General features: G+C 34.8%; 1 long non-coding RNA gene across 1 annotated transcript; it reads left to right on the forward strand.

The window, feature by feature from the left end:
- Window positions 1–2,325: 2,325 nt before the first annotated feature.
- LOC131075624 (uncharacterized) lies at window positions 2,326–16,969 on the forward strand. The gene is made up of 3 exons (XR_009358725.1): window positions 2,326–2,635; window positions 2,739–2,900; window positions 16,712–16,969. It is a non-coding gene; the product is annotated as an uncharacterized LOC131075624 (long non-coding RNA).
- The last annotated feature ends 1,718 nt before the right edge of the window (window positions 16,970–18,687 follow it).

Here is an 18,687-nt window from a genome sequence, read left to right on the forward strand (position 1 = left end):
CTTCTCTCCAAATTTTATTGTCTATATTTTTTTAATAAACCATATAATCAAATCAAACTACCTCTCCAATCTCACTTCACGTGCTTCTCAATAGCTGAAAAATGCAATCACATAAATGCTTGCTTCTTTTTTAGAACAACTTCAATTTTCCTTTTAATTTGACACCCAAAGATCTATTTACATAATATATTTTTATAAACATAAAAAAATGTATGAAATATATAATAAATATTGGCACTGTTAGCGACTTACATTGTGAGGATCTTCCTTATTTTATCTTATTTAACCATGTAGCCTATGTCTATCCCAAATAGAAGAAAATATCCATACCTTTGCAACAGATTCTTCCATTGACTCAATAACCATTCACAAAATACCTTAGAGTATACATCAATATTTGTTGTCACAAATTTCTATTTGATGTCTTTCCTTTGTGCCACATAAATTGAAAACCAAAGTGTGTAGAATAGTGTGGGTTTGAAAAAGGTAAATGGTGTCCAAAATGTTTCTTCAAAGAAGGATAAAGATGATGAAGATAAAGTGGGCGAAATGAAAAAAAAAGCAGATTTTCGAATGTGAATATCTCATTTTTTAATTTAAAAATGTAAATTAAAGAGATATTGCCAAAAAGATTGAGTTTTGAAAATCAAGGAAAGATATTAGTTTCTAAATTCGAAAATTAGGAGGATTTGGCGAAAATCACAAAAAGAAAAGAAAATATGTGTTTCCATTTCAAAAATTAGAAGAATATTATGAGAATACTTAATAATTAAAAATGATTAAATATCTCCACATAAGAGGATAAAAGAAGGAAATATCCTCAAAATAGAGATAGTTAATAAATAAGATTTATCAATTATCTCCTCACAAAAAGCAGATAAAGATGAATTGATAAATAAAATTTATTAATTATCTTTATTTTGGAGGAAGATAAATATGATTATTAATTTATTGCTCATATTTATGAATTAGTTAATTAAATAAAATAAATTTATTTAATTAATGGACAAAGGGGACAAATAAATAAATTATTAAATTTATTTATTTAGGACTTAAAAGAATTGTTAGTAAAAGGGGATTTATTTAATTAATTAAATCTAAGAGGCCAAATTAGTCAAACTAACATCTAGAAACTCCAATTTGGGGAAATTGAGTCAAATTGGGTCAAATTGGGCAAAAATGGGAAGAATTGGGAGGAATTGGGAAAATTAGGCCAGTAAAGACTACATGCACGATATGTTAAAAATAGGAGACATAGACGTTGACCATTTTTTCTGCAATAAATATTGGCACCTTTAGCAACTCGTATTGTTAAGCTCTTCCTTATTTAATTTTATTTAACTCTGTAGCCCATGTCTCTCCCAAATAGAAGCAAACATTCATACCTTTGTAGTAGATTCTTCCATTGAGTCACTAACCATTCACAAACTACCTTAGAGTATACATAAATATTGGCTCTCGTGAATTTCTATTTCACGTCTTTCCTTTGTGCCACTTAAATCCAAGACCTAAGAGTGTCGAATAGTGTGGGATTGAATAAGGTAAATGGTGTCCAAAATGTTTCTTCCAATATTTCTTTAAATTTAACAAATAACATCATGATGATAACAATAATGGTACACCCATTAATATTAGCATTAAAATATATAACCATCACTCACACATGCACACACAGACAATTGTTTAGTGGAAAGACTCGTCCCTAGTCCAAATTATAATGGGACAAGGGGTTTCATGATAAGTAAAGAGTTCCTAGGGGATATGACAATTAGTTGTCACAAGTGTATGGAAGTAAAACATGTGGTTACTGATGTTTCATGTGTCACATTATATGGTCCAATACAATGTTACAAAGACAAATCATGCAATTATATCACATATTGTAGACACATGTCATGGTAGTATTAAATGTGAAGAAATGACACAAACTAAATAACAAATTGACACATCTATTAACATGACTCAAATAAGTATAAAAATAAAATATTAAATATATTTTTTTCAATTGTACAAATATTTACGTCGTTCACATATTAACAAAAAAATATGAATAATTTATCCTTGTTAACACATAAATTTCTTCACAAATATATTGAATATTCTATAATAATATTACACTTAAAAAATCAAACAACCCCTTCTTTAAAATTATTTATTTTCAAAAGTTTCATGATTACTCCACACTTTCATGAAAAGAAGTTGGAATAACATTATTATCCCACACAACTTACCTTTTTAACAATGAAAAGACTTCAAAAGAAGAAAGGCTCCAATTTTTTCAAACTTTTTTCCATTGTTGAATCTGTGGCTTAGAATCAAAATGTATGGTACATGAAATAAATGCTAATTTGTCAGGTCTTTCATTTGGTAGGTCTTTTCAATCTGTACACCGATGGTCTTGCACTGACAAATAATGGAAAATGGTGTGGTATGGTCTTTTTCAATCAGAAGTTGCAGTGACTCAGAAGAGTGCAACATCTGAGAGTCAAACCTTAACTCATTCTTCTCTGATTTGATAATGGGGTGTTGTAAGTGTTGTTGTAAGTGTTGTTGTAAAACGATAAAGTGCAGTTTCGAGCTAATCTTCCAAATTCTAATAGCCGTGTTCTTTCCTCCTTTCAGTTTCGATTTTAATGTAAGAATTTTTATGCTTTGCTCTGCTCTGGTTCTACACTAACATCATCTACTGAATTCCACAAAACTCATACAGAAATATTTGTTGTGGGAATGTTTTGCAGAGCTCTCAGTTCTGGATATGCTTGCTTCTCACAGCACTTGGGTATTTGCCAGGGAACATATATTCCATATATTTCATATGTTCCAGTACGACACAAGATTCTACTACATGCGGGTGTTGTTGTTGCATCTGATATCTCATTGATTTGGATGACCCATACCTAGTATGTCACGTTTCCATGCTCTTTTTTTTTCCATTAATAGTCTATGTAATTTGGATAAAGATGGAACCTGGATTTTGAGGCTATGATTGTACTTGCTAGTGATTAATGTTGTGGACTCAATACTTTAGAAATCACAAGTTTTTTTATGTGTGAATGATTTGTGGGTATGAGCCATGAGCAGTATTCTGCTTGTTTTGGTGTGTTTCTTTCAATGGGGTTTGATGTTTTACATCTACTTCAATCATGGCGAATACTTTGATGTTGTTATTTTTTTTATGTTTCTTGGCATGCCATTTTCATCTTTGTTTGGGAATCATACATCTGCAATCAGACATAATTCTGTGAATCATTTTCATTGCTAACATGAAAGACAAGTCTGCATGTTGAATAGGAGGAAATGAAGAGCAATATTTTTTCTCTTTCTATTGTTGTACTGGTTGTCTCTGGTAATGAGAAGTACTTCATAAAAATGTCATTATCATTAGCGTTTCATACTCATTTCTTTAGTTGGAAGTCTTTTAAGAAATAAAGATTGTTCAGATTGCTAGTCTTTTAGTTGAAGTTTCTTAGAGTGGTCTTAGGGTAAGGTCTTACGGGAGGTTTTGAGAATTATTTTCATGGAGCTGGAGGACTTATGAATCGGAAAAAAGAAAAAAAAAAAGAAGCTACAGGATTATTTCAATCTATTCCTAAAAAATAGTGGGCCTCTACTTTTTAGGACTTCATATTTCAGCAGCTGCAATCGAGGTGGGGCTAGAACAGCGGGTGCAATTGGAGTAGAGCTATAAATTGCTTCACCAGCTTAGAAATATCCCTAGAAAATCTCAACAACACCCACTGAAAAATTTTAGGAAGCCCCCCTCCATGGGTCCTTGCCCTTAGTAATTCATTTTTGCTCAAAGATATTTCTAGTCAAGATTTTGGTGTTTTTGTGAGTATTGATACTCCTATCTTGCTCCCACCTGCTTTTCCTTCTCTTCCTTTAGCTAGATCTGGAATACACAATCTCACTTTTGAGATCGTTGTAAGTGTTTTCCTACCTTCTATTTTTCAGTGTTCTCTAAATCTAATGATATAATATAGTCATATGATTTCTACAGTCATGTTGATATTGTGCATAGCTTCAGGTATAAACTGTGTGAATTTATTTCCTTGACAATTTAGATCAAACTCCATGATCCATTATCAAGAAGAAGAGTGCAGGACAAGAGAAAAGAATGATGAATCATGGATTTTGATCTAAAATCTCCAGAAAATAAATTCACATAGTTTAAACATGTCTAATGATAGAAGTTTAGGCTAAAATTATTCTTAGTCAATTTGGTTTGGCTACAAACTGGATCTATGTTTGGCAAAACTTAGAGTTGTATACTTGTGATACAAAACACTTTTTTGGGGGTTGAAAAAATATAAAACACTTTATGTATTAATTCAACCAAATGGGTTTCAAAATCAGCATGTTTGACATATTGTATGGTGATATATGCTAAAATTCATATGTTGTAGAGAAATCAAGCAAAATAGCATACATGTTTATAATTTCACTGCACAAAGAATAATATTCTTATTTCATGAAATATTAAATATTCCATTGGTGCCCTTTCACACTCAATGAATGAATTTCAGTGTAGTTTACTTCTAAATTATGAAATAAAATAAAACCTATAATCACATATTGAATATTTGTCTTAAGTTGTGTTTGTGTCTAAAGTAACAACCTGATTCAATAATTTCTTCATAGCTACATTTTTTTTGCCTTCTTCATAGTTTTTGATTAAATAAGAAGCAAAACAAGGGTGTTGTCCTTTATACAAATAGCCCATAGGTGGAAAAGAAAGGCAACAAAACAAGGTGCTGACCCAAAACAAACTCAAGTCAGATAGGTCTTTAACAACAAGAAAAAATTATTGTTAAAGGCATGCCAAACCATTAAAAGCCTAAAAGAACGCAACTCAAGAGTGAGGATAAACACCCAAAATTTGATCAAGGGAGTTTGGGGTGGGGGAAGACTTCCCTTTCCGCTTGAGCTAAACAATAGTCCAAGCAATGCTTTCATTAGGAACATCATAAGAAGGATCAAGCTAGGAGGACCCCTCAGTGAATCTGCCTGCAACTGGAGCAGACTATTGTCATGGAACAACATTTGGAGTAGATTCACCGGGAGAAACTGTTGTTGCAAAATGGGAGCAACCGAAGAAGAAGCCACAAGGCTAGAATTGACCCCACCAGAAGTGACCAAGGGGCTAGCAGAGGTCACACCTGCAGTTAGAGGCACAACCTCGTCCCAAGAGGGTTCCTCCTCATGTGAGGAGACATCATCATCAAAATAAAAATCCATGATAATCAAGTGATCAATAGTAGCAACTTTCCACCAAGAGGCAAAACCATTCTGGCAAGAGAGAGAGAGAGAGAGAGAGAGAGAGAGAGAGAGAGAGAGAGAGAGAGAGAGAGAGAGAGAGAGAGAGAGAGAGAGAGAGAGAGATGACCCATTGAGAAGCATCTTCAACGGCGAAAGGGGAGGCCCTCATAATACAATGATTGCACCAATGGCCTATCCCCAACCATGTGCACCACATCCCTTGAAAGTGGCATAGAGATGTCAATGTCGATTAAAATGTGAGGAAAGGTAGAATGACCCATAAAGGATTTGGAATCATCAACCTTCAAGAATCGGTCAATAGTGATACCAATGGCCTCATAACAAGAAAGCTCCCAAAAATGAAGAGGAAGGTTAGGAAGACACACCCAAACTAGATGCGCATTGTCTTCTTCATAGTTACTCCACACTTTGGAATTACTTGATTGGTCCAAACAAATTACTTTTTTTACAACTAAGTTTATGGAAAAGACAACAAAATGGTGAAATTATTTCAAACTTCCTCAAGAATGGAATTACTTTATTATTGCAATTTAAATTCCATATTGCATGGAAGGCAGGCTCCTACAATCCTATACTTTAAGAGGTCATTTCATAATACATATTCCACACTTTTTGGCTATTATGAAGAGCCCCACATATTTTATTTAAATATTTATTTATGAAAATTAATTTTGGACAAAAGATATTTAAAAATGGGAACCCTACATTAATCATCATGGTGACCAAAGCACACTTTTTCTCCTTCCCTAATTATCCCTTGTTTTCATTACAACTCTCCTTTCATAATTGCAAAAGTAAATTTAGTTGTGTGAAGAATGTTGTACATTTCAAACACTTTATGTAGTAATTTAACTAAATAAATTGTGTGTTGTGGTTTCTTATTCCAATGACATTGAAATTACAGATGCTACAAGAAGTACTTGTGATATTATGGTCACATGAACTGGGCCTAGGTCTTATCATTGGAGTTTAAAGATCTTATTCAGCATAGAAAATTCACTTACACTACTCCCATATTTTTTTTTTCAAAAGTTATAATATTTAATTTTGAGATATTCTTCTTTACAATGAAAAAGGAATTGAATATTTAATTTTGATATATTCTTCTCTACAATAAAAAAGGGTTTGAGAAAGAGAAATGTTGTAAGATCATATTGCTTAGGAAGGCATAATTGAGTATTTCAATGATGTGGTCAAAATCAAGTATTATGAATTTGTGAATATCCATTCAAGTCGTGTCGTTTATTTTGTTTATTTTATTAATTTTTTTGTAGTAAACTTGAATGACATCTCCTTCAAATATATTTTTTAGCTTTGATCATGATTTGAAACTTTAAAAATATGGATCGTGATCATTCTAATATGCTTTTGATTTGTAAATACAGTATAATTTTTTTTAATACATTTCATCAAATATGGTCAACTAGTGATTTGAAGATGTAATTTAATTTGTACAACAAAAAATTTATGCTACATTTTAAGAGTTTTTTTTGTTATTATATATAGACATGTTAATACTGAAATCACACACAATATATAAAGTAGCTGATGTATTTGTACATAAGAGAAAATACTTCATGTGTGATTGTTGGAATTTCTATTAATGGTGTATTAGGTCTTGCATATAGATTACATATGTTAGTCAAAGTTATTTTTATTGTTGTAGCCTGAACATTTTTTGTTTTATGTTGTATTGTTTTTTAAATGAATAGATTGTTTTTAATTAAAGTTGTTACACTATGTATTGATGTGTTGAGAAATAGTTAAAGTTTTAAATTAGATTGTTAAAGATAGATGGTTGCATATGTGCTTCTAAACAAAGAACATCAAATGAAGAGCAAATAGAAATCAAATCACTATTGCATGTAGGAAAAACAAAATAATATGAAATTCATATTCAATTGGATGGCTCTTACATTTCATAGTTTTTTCTTTTAAAAGGCTTATTTTCCCATAAAAGCTAACCTATAGGAATAACTAACATTATTTATTAATCTAACTATACTAAAACTAAATGTAGACTAATATGAGAGCTCCATCGATTACGGATGGCGATGTGCAGAGCTGAGGGGCTACGCGGGTTGGGGGAGACCTTAGCTGCTCGAGGCTCTGCTGGTAGGTGCGGGGCGTTTATTTGGCGAGAGAGGGAGGGGTGTTGCATGTTAAGAAGCCTTTGTTTGTAGGTCCCTGTGGGGGCTGTTTCTTGGTCGTGGGCGAAGCTTTTGGTGGTGCTGTGTAAGGGTGTCGGCTGCCCTTACATGCTACAGATCTGGGGCATGGGGGTCAACCGGGATTTTTTTTCAGCTTCTAGGAAGTGTTTGTGGTGGTTTGTCAAAAGAGGCTGCATTGGGGTTTGTCTTAGATGTGATTCTAGTGTAATGAGGGTGGTCGGGGGTTTTAGCTTTGGCTTTCTTTCTTATCGGCCTTGCATGGCTATGCTCGGAGATTCTTCAAGAGGGGCAGGGTTTCATTTCAAAGATGCTTTAACCAACGGTATTGGTTCGCCAAGCATGCATGATAATCCCATTTTTGGCGGGAATAATTTGGGGGAGGGTGAAAATTTGGTTCATGATGAGAATTTCAAGTATGCACAGATTAATGGGTGCCTTGCAAGAAGCGAGATCCGGCCGGTTCTGCTAATTCAACTTGATTTTGTGGTAGATGATATTAATTAGTTGATAAACCATGCTCTGATTTGCAAGTTTATGGGGCTTCGATTTTCACTGCCCTTTTTTGAGTCATGGGCACAACGTACATGGAACCCAGAAAGGAAGATGGAAGTGTTATTGGCTATGAATAGTTACTTCCTAGTAATTTTCTCTTGCATTTCTAATAGAAACAAGGTTTTCGAAGGCCAACCTTCTTTCTACAGTTAGGTGGCCTTGTTTATCAAGCCATGGCACCCTGGATTAAACTGGATTTAATCCATTTGATGAGCTTATGTCCAAGGTCCTATCCTAGGTGAGGCTTTTGAAGTTCCTTTTAGAATTTTGGCAAGAAGATATTTTCAACTTGGTGACAACACAAATTGGCAAACCAGTCGGTCCTTCACGACAAACTATGGATAAAAAGGTAATTACTTATGCCTGTGTTTGTACTGAAATTGATTTAAGTAGACCTTAATCAGATTCCATCGAAATTTGTCTGGGTTCAAGTTCTTGGATTCAATTACTTGATTATGAAACCTTGTCATTTAGATGTCGTATTTGTCATGAATATGGATATTTGTAAAGGGTATGTCCTAAAACTAGGTCGTTGGGGGCTTCTAATAGTGGGTGAACTCGCCCTTCTTCTAAATAGGATAAAGGAAAAGTTCCTATGGCGGAGGACAAAGAAGGATTTATCCTAGTGAAGAATCGTAATAATGGTAGAGGTCAGAAGAGATCTTTTACTGCTAGGGTGGCGAATGAAGTGTTTAACAAGTTTGAGGCTTTAGAGGATTTGGACCAATATGATGGGACTATTGTGAATGTACCTACTAGTCAAGCCCTTATGGAGGGTGATACAATTGGTGTTGAAAATGGCAATGCCATTCCAATTGGAACTTGGGAGGGGGACTTAAATTCACATATGGATTTGCATATGGATACATATACCTCATTACTGACCTTCGCAGTAGGGGGGACACGTGAACTTAGTGTGGGATTAAAAGATATGAATCTTACAACTTTAGTTGACATTTTGCCGAAGGAGTCACAGGATAGTAATAAAGGTAGGGATTCAGCCTCAAGTTTGGGGGAATTCATCAAAAAGCCCTAAACAAGGGTGCCCCGAAGAGGCCTCTTAAAGTTGGTAGGAATAAGGATCAGGAGAAGGTAAAGCTAATTGGTGAGAGCTTGGTGGAGTCTGGTGTAGTGAATACTATCGACTCCCATTTCTCCCCATCTCAGAAATGATTGTAATTTCATGGAATGTAAGGGGGTTGAATAGCGCCCCTAGACAAAAGGCTATTTGGGAGTTAATTGGTTCTCATTCTCCTAATGTGGTTTTTATTCACGAAACTAAGTTATCCGTGGAAGGTATGTTGAATAGAGCACCTAGATTTTGGGCTCATTGCTCTTATCAATGCATTCGAGCACAAGGCAATTCTATGGGTTTGGCTTGTCTTTGGGATCCTCGTAATCTCACCCCCACCTGGTGGATTTCAAGCAGGTCTTATATTTCTTTGGTGGCTACAAGTTGTGAGTCTAGCGAGATGCTTCTATTGACTAATGTATATGCACCTACAGATTCTCCTAGTAAATTTGTCCTTTGGTTGCATATTAGGTTGGTCTGTTATTTGGCTCTGTTATTCCCTTGGATCCTTGATGGGGACTTTAATACAATCTCAAGTCTTTAAGAGAAGAGAGGAGGTAATCCTAAGTTAGACCCTTCAGTGAACCTTCCGAGAAACAATATTGAGCTCTTGAGGTTGGTTGATGTCAAACCTAATAATAAAATTTTTACTTGGAATAATAGAAGATGTGGGAGGGATGTGGTTGCAGAGCATCTAGATAGATTTTTGGTCTCATGTTATTGGATGAATGAGAATTGGGCAACTGGTTCAGAAATTCTTAACTAGAGAGGTTCCGATCACTGGTCAATAAATTTTTCTGCAAGTCTCTTATAAGGACTTACAAAAACCCATCCTTTAAATTTTAGCTTATGTGGCTCTAGGATCCATCTCTTCAAGACCTTATGTCATAGTGGTGGACGGAAGGGAAGCTGACACATGGTACAACTATGTTCTATTTTGTGAAACAACTACAATTTGTCAAGTATAAGCTCAAAAGGTGGAATAGGAAATGTTTTCCTGGCAAAGATGAATGCTCAGTCCGGAGTTGATGCTATTACTCATGAGATAAGGGACCAAGGCTTGTTAGAGGAAATATATAGAGAAGAATCAATGGTTCTTAAGGTGTTGGAGGAATGGGAGCTTTGAGAGGAGATTTTTTGGAAGCAAAAGTCAAGAGTTGAGTGGCTTTAGGAAGGTGACAGGAACACTTCTTTCTTCCATAATACTGTAAAGGATAGAAGATGTGGAAACTCTATCACTTCTCTCATTATCTACGGGGGAGTTCAGATCTCTTCAGCTAAGGAGATTTGTTAAGAGGCTACCAAATTTTTTTCGACCCTTTTTACTAAAGATACCCCCCTGCTAGAGTGGAGGAAAGATGTATTCTGGATTGTATCCCCACCATTGCTCCCAATGTGATGAATGAGGACTTGCTTAGACGCATTTCTTTGCTTAAGGTGGAACAAGTTGTGTTTAGTATGAGAAAGGGAAAATCCCCAAGCCTTGATGGTTTCCTAATTGAATTTTATCAAGAGTTCTGGGATGTAATTAAGGATGATCTCTTTGAGGTGGTTATGGAATCCTACATGAACAATCAAATGCTAAGGGCTATGAATGCCACGTTTCTAGCTCTTATTCCTAAAAAGGTAGAGACTAACTCTTTGGACTCTTTTTGCCCTATAGCTTTGTGCAATGTAGTATACAAGATAATCACAAAGCTAATAGAAAAAAGGTTAAAGCCATGGCTTAGCAAGGTGGTATTTGAAGAGCAAGGAGGATTTGTAGCTAGGAGGCATATCCTTGATGGGATCATTATTGTGACAAAGACTATTCATTATATGGCAGAATCTAAGGAGAAGGCAATGTTTATTAAATTAGATATGGCCAAAGCTTGAGACAGAGTTAGATGGACCTTCCTCCAAAATTTTCTTGTGGCCTTTGGTTTTAATATGGTCTAGATTAGGTGGGTCGTGAGCTACATTACTTCATCTTCTTTTGCATTCCTAATCAATGGAGAACCCATAGATTTATTTGGGGCATCTAGGGGTCTTTGATAGGGGGATCCCCTCTCCCCTTACCTATTTATTCTTATGGCTAAAGGCTTAGGAAGGTTTATCAAAAATCTTGTTAGTCAAGGGTTTATTCAAGGGTGGAATTGGGGGCATGCTCTATCTCCTTATTCTCATTTGCAATTTGTGGATGATACTAATCTTATTGGGTGCTGCCAGAATTAATCAAGCTACCAATTTTAGAAAGGTGTTGGATATGTACTTGGCTGCCTCTGGACAAATGATCATTGAAGACAAATCTTTTATCTTTTTTTTTAATACTCTCTTACTAATTCAAGCTAGGATACCTAGGATCTTGCGATTCCAGATTGGAGCTCTTCCTCTGGTTTATCTTGGAATGCCTATTTCTACTCGCTCCTTGTCTGGTGGGCTTTGGCAAGATATTCTGGATTTAAGCTTCACTGGAAGATTAGCCATTGGACTCACGGGTGGCTCTCTGCAACAGGGAGAGTGACTCTCTTAAAGTCGGTGATTCAATTATTGTTCATATTTATGAATTAGTTAATTAAATAAAGTGAATTTATTATTAATTAATGGACAAAGGTGACAAATAAATAAATTATTAAATTTATTTATTTAGGACTTAGAAGAATTGTTAGCAAAAGGGGGTTTTAATTAATTAAACCTAAGAGGCCAAATTAGTCAAACTAACATCCAAAAACCCCAATTTGGTGAAATTGAGACAAATTGAGTCAAATTGGAAAAAAATACAAAGAATTGGGAGGAATTGGGAAAATTTGGTCAGTAAAGACTATGCACACGATATGTTAAAAATAGGAGACACTGGTATTGACCATTTTTTAGTGTCTACAATAAATATTGGCACCTTTAGCAACTTGCATTGTTAAGCTCTTGCTTATTTTAATTTTTTTAACTCTGTAGCCTATGTCTCTCCCAAATATAAGCAAACATTCATAGGTTTGTAGTAGATTCTTCCATTGAGTCACTAAGGTCATTCACAAATTACCTTAGAGTATACATAAATATTGGCTCTCACGAATTTATATTTCACGTCTTTCCTTTGTGCCACATAAATCCAAGACTTAAGAGTGTCGAATAGTGTGGGATTGAACAAGGTAAGTGGTGTCCAAAATGTTTCTTCCAATATTTCTTTAAATTTAACAAATAACATGATGATGATAACAATAATGACCTACACCCATTAATATTAGCATTAAAATATATAACCATCATGTTGGCACCCTAAAAAATGTTAAGAAATTTTGGCATCCAATGTAAAAAATTAGAATCATGCACATTAATATGTCCCTGCAAGAGCTTCTGTAAAATGACTTAGGGTTTGGTTTTGAACCTTGCCTTGGATATAAAGCACATTCAAAATATCCTTTTGGCAGGCATTTTATGTTTTATCAGTGACTTTTTGTTCCAGTAAACCATGACTTAAGGTTCTTTTCTTGAGGGTTCCATATCATTTGCAACCGGCCTCATTCCTTTGAAGCTCTCATCCTAACCAGTTTTTATAGCATGTAGGGGAATGGACTCAATAGTTGTGCACCCTAACTTTGCGCTTCTCAAAATCCTACTTGGAAATTTCAAATCACTCCGATTTTTTTACAGCAGCGCACTTGGCAAGTCCCCTGCTTATAACTAAGGTTTCAGGGCCACATCATCAAATCTGATGCCACATCAGCATGCTTTTTGTCAAGGTGTCCAAAACAGCCCCCCCAAAAAGTGAGACCAATAGGCGTGCAAAAGAGACCCCAATAGTTGTGCAGCTGATATGGCATCACCTGATTGGTTACTTTTTACAATATTAGTACATTTCTTAACAACTATTGGTACATTTCCTAACAACTGTTGGTACATTTCCTAACAAAAATTGATATTTTTTGTTTCAAACAATAGATTTTATTTATTCAATTTTTGAAACAAAAGGTATCAACAACCCTCACAACAATTGGTACATGCTCAACTAGTGGATCCTTTCCCCTAATAACCCTAAATGTATTGTAACCCTATATTTTATTGTCAAGTACCTAGCGTTTGCCACGATCTTAAACCCTTTGGTTAAATGCGTGTGCCTATTTTATCCTCGTGGTTGCGCCCCGCGACCCCGTAAAGGTTTTACCCGCTACCTCAATTGTTACGCGGGCATGCGGGGTTAAGTTCTGATACGTATAAGGTGGTGCCTTGCACCCCTGCATTGCTGATAAGCATGTCCTATGTTACCATGCCGGTATGTGGGGAGGAAAGGGAGGAAGATGTTGATGGAAGCATTAACCCCGCACTCCCATGGTATAGTGACATAATGCCAAGAGCAATTTGCGAGTATGTGGGGGTAACATAAAGAAGGTGCTAAAGGAGACATTGACCCCGCATTACCGCACGAGTCACATAAAAAAGAGAGAAATTTGCGGGCGTGTGGAGATGGAGAAGGTTGATGCTGGTTGGTCCCTACTAGATGATTTGGTGCATGTGTGGACTAGGAAAGAGCTCAGTTCAAATTATATAACAGATTTGAGGAGTTAAATGAATATTTTGCTTCCATATGGCACCATGTTGGATAAGGAAATGTTGAATAATGATAAGTTGAGATCTTTTGACTTTCCCCAACATAGAGGAGGATTGACGAATGAGATTGTAGAGGGTAACATACAGGTGATAATCAATGAGAATCTATCATCTTCCATAGGGTCTTGATGATTGATGACAAATTGGGATCAGTAGCCCTGTCGCCAAAAATCCTCTAGAGTCATAATAAATATTCAAAAGCCCAAAAATGTCAGTGGGAGAGATTTTAGATTTGGTGAGTCATGTACAAATGTCAGAATTATGGCCACTATTTGAGAAAGAAAGTATTTTTTTTTAATTATTCTATATCCGAAAATAGCAGAAGGGTATAGTTCACACAGATTGGTGCAATGTTGGGAGAAATCAAAATTATAATAGTGTGAAGACTTGGCATTCAATTGCAGACGCTTCAAACTTTGAAAAAGGAAGAAAATTAAATGAAGTGGCAAATTTGCCACTTCCTGTCATTATTTCTCAATAGGGCGGTTATATTATGTATTAGCTACATCATCAAGTCTTGAAAGATGAGTGTATCTTTAGAAGCATCATTTATGTTAGGAGGTGTTCTTGTTTTTGCTTGCAGAGATTGTGAGATGAAGTGCATAAAGAGTGAAGTTGAGTTTTGGCGTAAGGAAAGAGGGTTTGTTGGAGAAACCATGTCGTAGGAAATTTGCAAAAGCCTCAACATGAAGAAGACAGACAATTTACCTTGTAGTCAAAGGGGTATTAAAAATGCCAAAGGTAGCCAAAGGGATATTAAAAGGCTTGAGTGCAACTGTGAGCTTCAACTGCAGTTGCAAATAATTCCAATCTCTCTGCCAACCATCATCTTCCCCCATGAAGGTTGGACTGTGGAGAGAGTACTGGGTGATAACACTAAGAAAGTGAGCTTCAAGCCAGGTATTCCTGCTTGATCATGACTCTCAAAGTTCTCCCCTACCAGAAGATGCAATGCGAATCTTGCATCCTAGCAACTCTCCACACTAAACGCCACAAATGTGTGATAGTGGTGTGGCTCAAAAGGTAGTTTATTTTTCTAGAAGCTTTTGGGTTTCTGCACCAAATCTTTCATGTATCTTCCCATAGTGGCTTGATGGTTTTTCTCGAGAACAAAATAGAGGCAACATGTTTTTTGACTTGGGGAGTTTTATCTTGTGAGTGGATCAATAGAAAAATGAGAAATTGTCACATGTAAACAGCCAGTAGCTTAATGCATTCCTTGTCTTATAAAAGGAATATCATGGTCGTAGTTTTGGGGGTTCTAGTTTTGGGGGTCAAGAAAGGATAGAATAGAAAAATGTGAGTTTCAAGTCATGGATAATAGCTTCATACTGTAATGGATTTCATACAAATGAATGATACTATCTTGTGTAATGATTTTAAGGGTTATAAAATTGTCTACATTGCCATGTATTCAATTTTACATGAACTCAATTTATGTCATTTTGAGTTTGTCATTTCGACCTTCTTGATCTTGTGTTGTATGTTTAGCGCATGCTTTCAAGGAAAGAATTAAAGGGCTTTAAATATATAACTATAGTATTGAATACTTGGTATGGATATGTAAATGTAGTTTCATAATTGCGTATGGGGGCCTGTTAATATAAGGTAAATTGACAGTTATGAAACTTGCTGATATACATGGGATTGTTTGTGGGAATCTGCTATACATTTGTGTTTGACTATGTGGCCTGAAAATATGCATTGGTCTACTCTAGATATTGATGAATCTTCATAAACAAAAACCAAATTATTAATATCTTTTAATTCCATGTTGATTAGTGTAGGTGTAATTTAGTTTTGTTCTTAGTGTTATTCAAGAGATGTGGGATTAGTACTTGAGAGTGGTGAAATATGAACACCCATCACTCATAAATATGAGAACCATCCAATCTTTGAGGTCTGCAATTGTTGTTAAAAAAATGAGTTTATTATGAATGTAGATTCATAAATTGGGAACACCCTCCCAAGTTTGGTGGAGCTCGAAATGAAGAAGGTTTGTTTTAGCCTTGTTATGTTGTGTTTTTTGGTCCTCAATCTATGGATAAGGTCGAACATGTGACCTAGATCTTTAATCTCATGGTTTAGGTCTTTACAATTTCTCTTAGGATTGAGGGTAGCAAAAAAAATCTTCAACGCATCACTTACACATGCACACACAAACAATTGTTTAGTGGAAAGACTCATCCCTAGTCCAAATTACTATGGGACAAGAGGTTTTGTAATAAGTAAGGAGTTCCTAGGGGGTGTGACAATTAGTTGTCACAAGTGTATGGAAGTACAACATGTGGATGTTGATGTTTCATGTGTCACAAATATATGGTCCAATACAATGTTACAAAGACAAAGCATGCAACTATAGCACGTATTGTAGAGACACATGGCGTGGTAGTATAAAATGTGAAGAAATGACACCAATTAAATAACAAATTGACACATCTATTAACATGAGTCAAATAAGTATAAAAATAAAATATTAAATATACATTTTTAAATTGTACAAATATTTATGTCATTCACATATTAACAAACAAATATAAATATTTTATCCTTGTTAACACATAAATTTTTTCACAAAAATATTCAATATTCTATAATATCACACTTAAAAAATCAAACAACCCCTTCTTTAAAATTATTTATATGAATAGAATTTAGATTACTCCACACTTTCATGAATAGAATTTAGATTACTCCACACTTTCATGAATAGAATTTAGATTTACTTTATTATCCCAACAACTAGCCTTTTTAACAATGAAAAGACTTCAAAAGAAGATAAGGCTTCAATTTTTCCAAACTTTTTCTAAAGTTTCTTGACTAACATTACTTTATTATTGTACGCATTTCATAGATGATGTAGACTTTTCCACAATAATTGTACACTTTAAGAGGACATTTCATTTCATTGATGGTAGACTTTTCTCCTACAATTGTCTACTTTAAGAAGACATTTGATGATACCATTTTTTAAATTATTATTGACAAGCTTCTATATCTTTTATTTATATATCATTCAATAATGGATAATGCTGTGGTATGTTGAATAATGTAGCTGGATCGACCAGAAGTTGCATTGACCATGACTCAGAGGAGTCCAACCTTAGTGTGTGCTCACCCCCTCAATAACTCATTCTTACTTTTCAACAACTCTCCTCAATAACAATTCTTCTCTGATTCGATCTGATAATGGGGTGTTGTAAGTGTTGTTGTAAGGGATGTTATAAACGGTGTTGTAAAACGATAAAGTGCAGTTTCGATCTTTTCTTCCAAATTCTAATAGCCATGTTCCTTCCTCCTTTGCGTTTCGATTTTAATGTAAGAATTTTTATGCTTTGCTCTGCTCTGTTCTGATTCTACTCTAATATCATCTACTGAATTCCACAAGACTCATATGTTGTGGGAATGTTTTGCAGAGCAGGGAGTTCTGGATATGCTTGCTTCTCACAGCACTGGGATATTTGCCAGGGAGCATATATTCCATATATTCCAGTACAACACAAGATTCTACTACTTGCGGGTGTTGTTGTTGCATCTGATATCTCATTGATTTGGATAACCCATACTTAGTATGTCAGGTTTCCATGCTCTTTTTTTTTTCCATTAATAGTCTATGTAATTTGGAATAAAGATGGAACCTTGATTTTAAGACTATGATTGTACTTGCTAGTTGCTAATGATTAATGTTGTGGACTTAATACTTTAATCATAACATGTTGTTAGCGTGTGAATGATTCGTGGGTATAATCCTTGTTTTGGTGTGTTTCTTTCGATAAGGTTTGATGTTTTGCATCTACTTCAATCATGGCGAAGTTATTTTTTTTAAGTTTCATGGCATGGCATTTTCATTTTTGTTTGGGAATCATACATCTGTAATCAGACATAATTTTGTGAATCATTTTGTCGCTAACATGAAAGACAAGTCTGCATGTTGAATAGGAGGAAATGAAGAGCAATTTTTAGTCTCTTTCTATTGTTATACTTGCTGTCTCTGGTAGATACTCACAAGCACTTGATGAAAATATTATTAGTGTTTCACACTCATTTTTTTAGTTGGAAGTCTTTTAAGAAATAAAGATTGTTCAAATTATTAGTCTTTTAGCTAAGTTCTTTTGTATAGTCTTAGGATAGGGTCGCATGGGTATTTCGAGATCTATTTTCATGGAGTAGGAGGTCTCATGAATAAAAAAAAATTATGCTAGAAATTGCCTCGCCAGATAAGGAATTTTTTCTGTCACTTGTCATTAGCTACTATTTTAGATTTCCTGTCAGTTTAGAAATAGAAGGAAAGTGGTATTTATATAATTTTTTTATTTGCAACATTCTTCATGAAATCACCAGCTTCCCTAAATCTGGGGGCTTAAACTTTTAAGCTAAACTGCACTACTATCACTAGCTTTAAAATATTCTTATAAAATCTCAGTAGCACCCACCAAATTATTTTAGGAAGCCCCCCTCTATGGAACTTTACTCTTAATAATATATTTTTTCTCAAAGACATTTCTAATTAAGATTTTGGTGTCTTGTGAGCATTGATACGGCTCTTTTACTCCCACTTGCTTTTTGCATTGATACTCTTCTTTTGCTCCCACCTGCTTTTCCTTCTCTTCCTATAACTGAATCTGGGATACACAATCTCATTGCAGAGCTCATTGTAAGTGATTTCCTACCTTTTTTTTTTTCAGTACCTTCTACATCTAATGATAGAATGTAGTCATATAATTTCCATAGTCAATGTTGATATTGTGCATAGCTTATGGTATAAACTGTGTGAATGTATTTCTTCCACAATTTAGATCAGATTCCATGATTCATTATTAGGAAGAAGAAAACAAGACGAGAAAAGAATGATAGATCATAAAATTTGATCCAAAACCTCCAGAAAATTAATTCACACAATTTATACATATCTAATGATAGAAATTTAGACTAAAATTATTCTTAATCAATTTTATTTGGCTACAAACTGGGTCTATGTTTGACAAAACCTGAAACTTGTGATGCAACACACTTTATGTATTAATTTAACTA

The sequence above is a fragment of the Cryptomeria japonica genome, chromosome 8 (genome assembly GCF_030272615.1).
Source record: "Cryptomeria japonica chromosome 8, Sugi_1.0, whole genome shotgun sequence".
Classification (NCBI taxonomy): domain Eukaryota; kingdom Viridiplantae; phylum Streptophyta; class Pinopsida; order Cupressales; family Cupressaceae; genus Cryptomeria; species Cryptomeria japonica.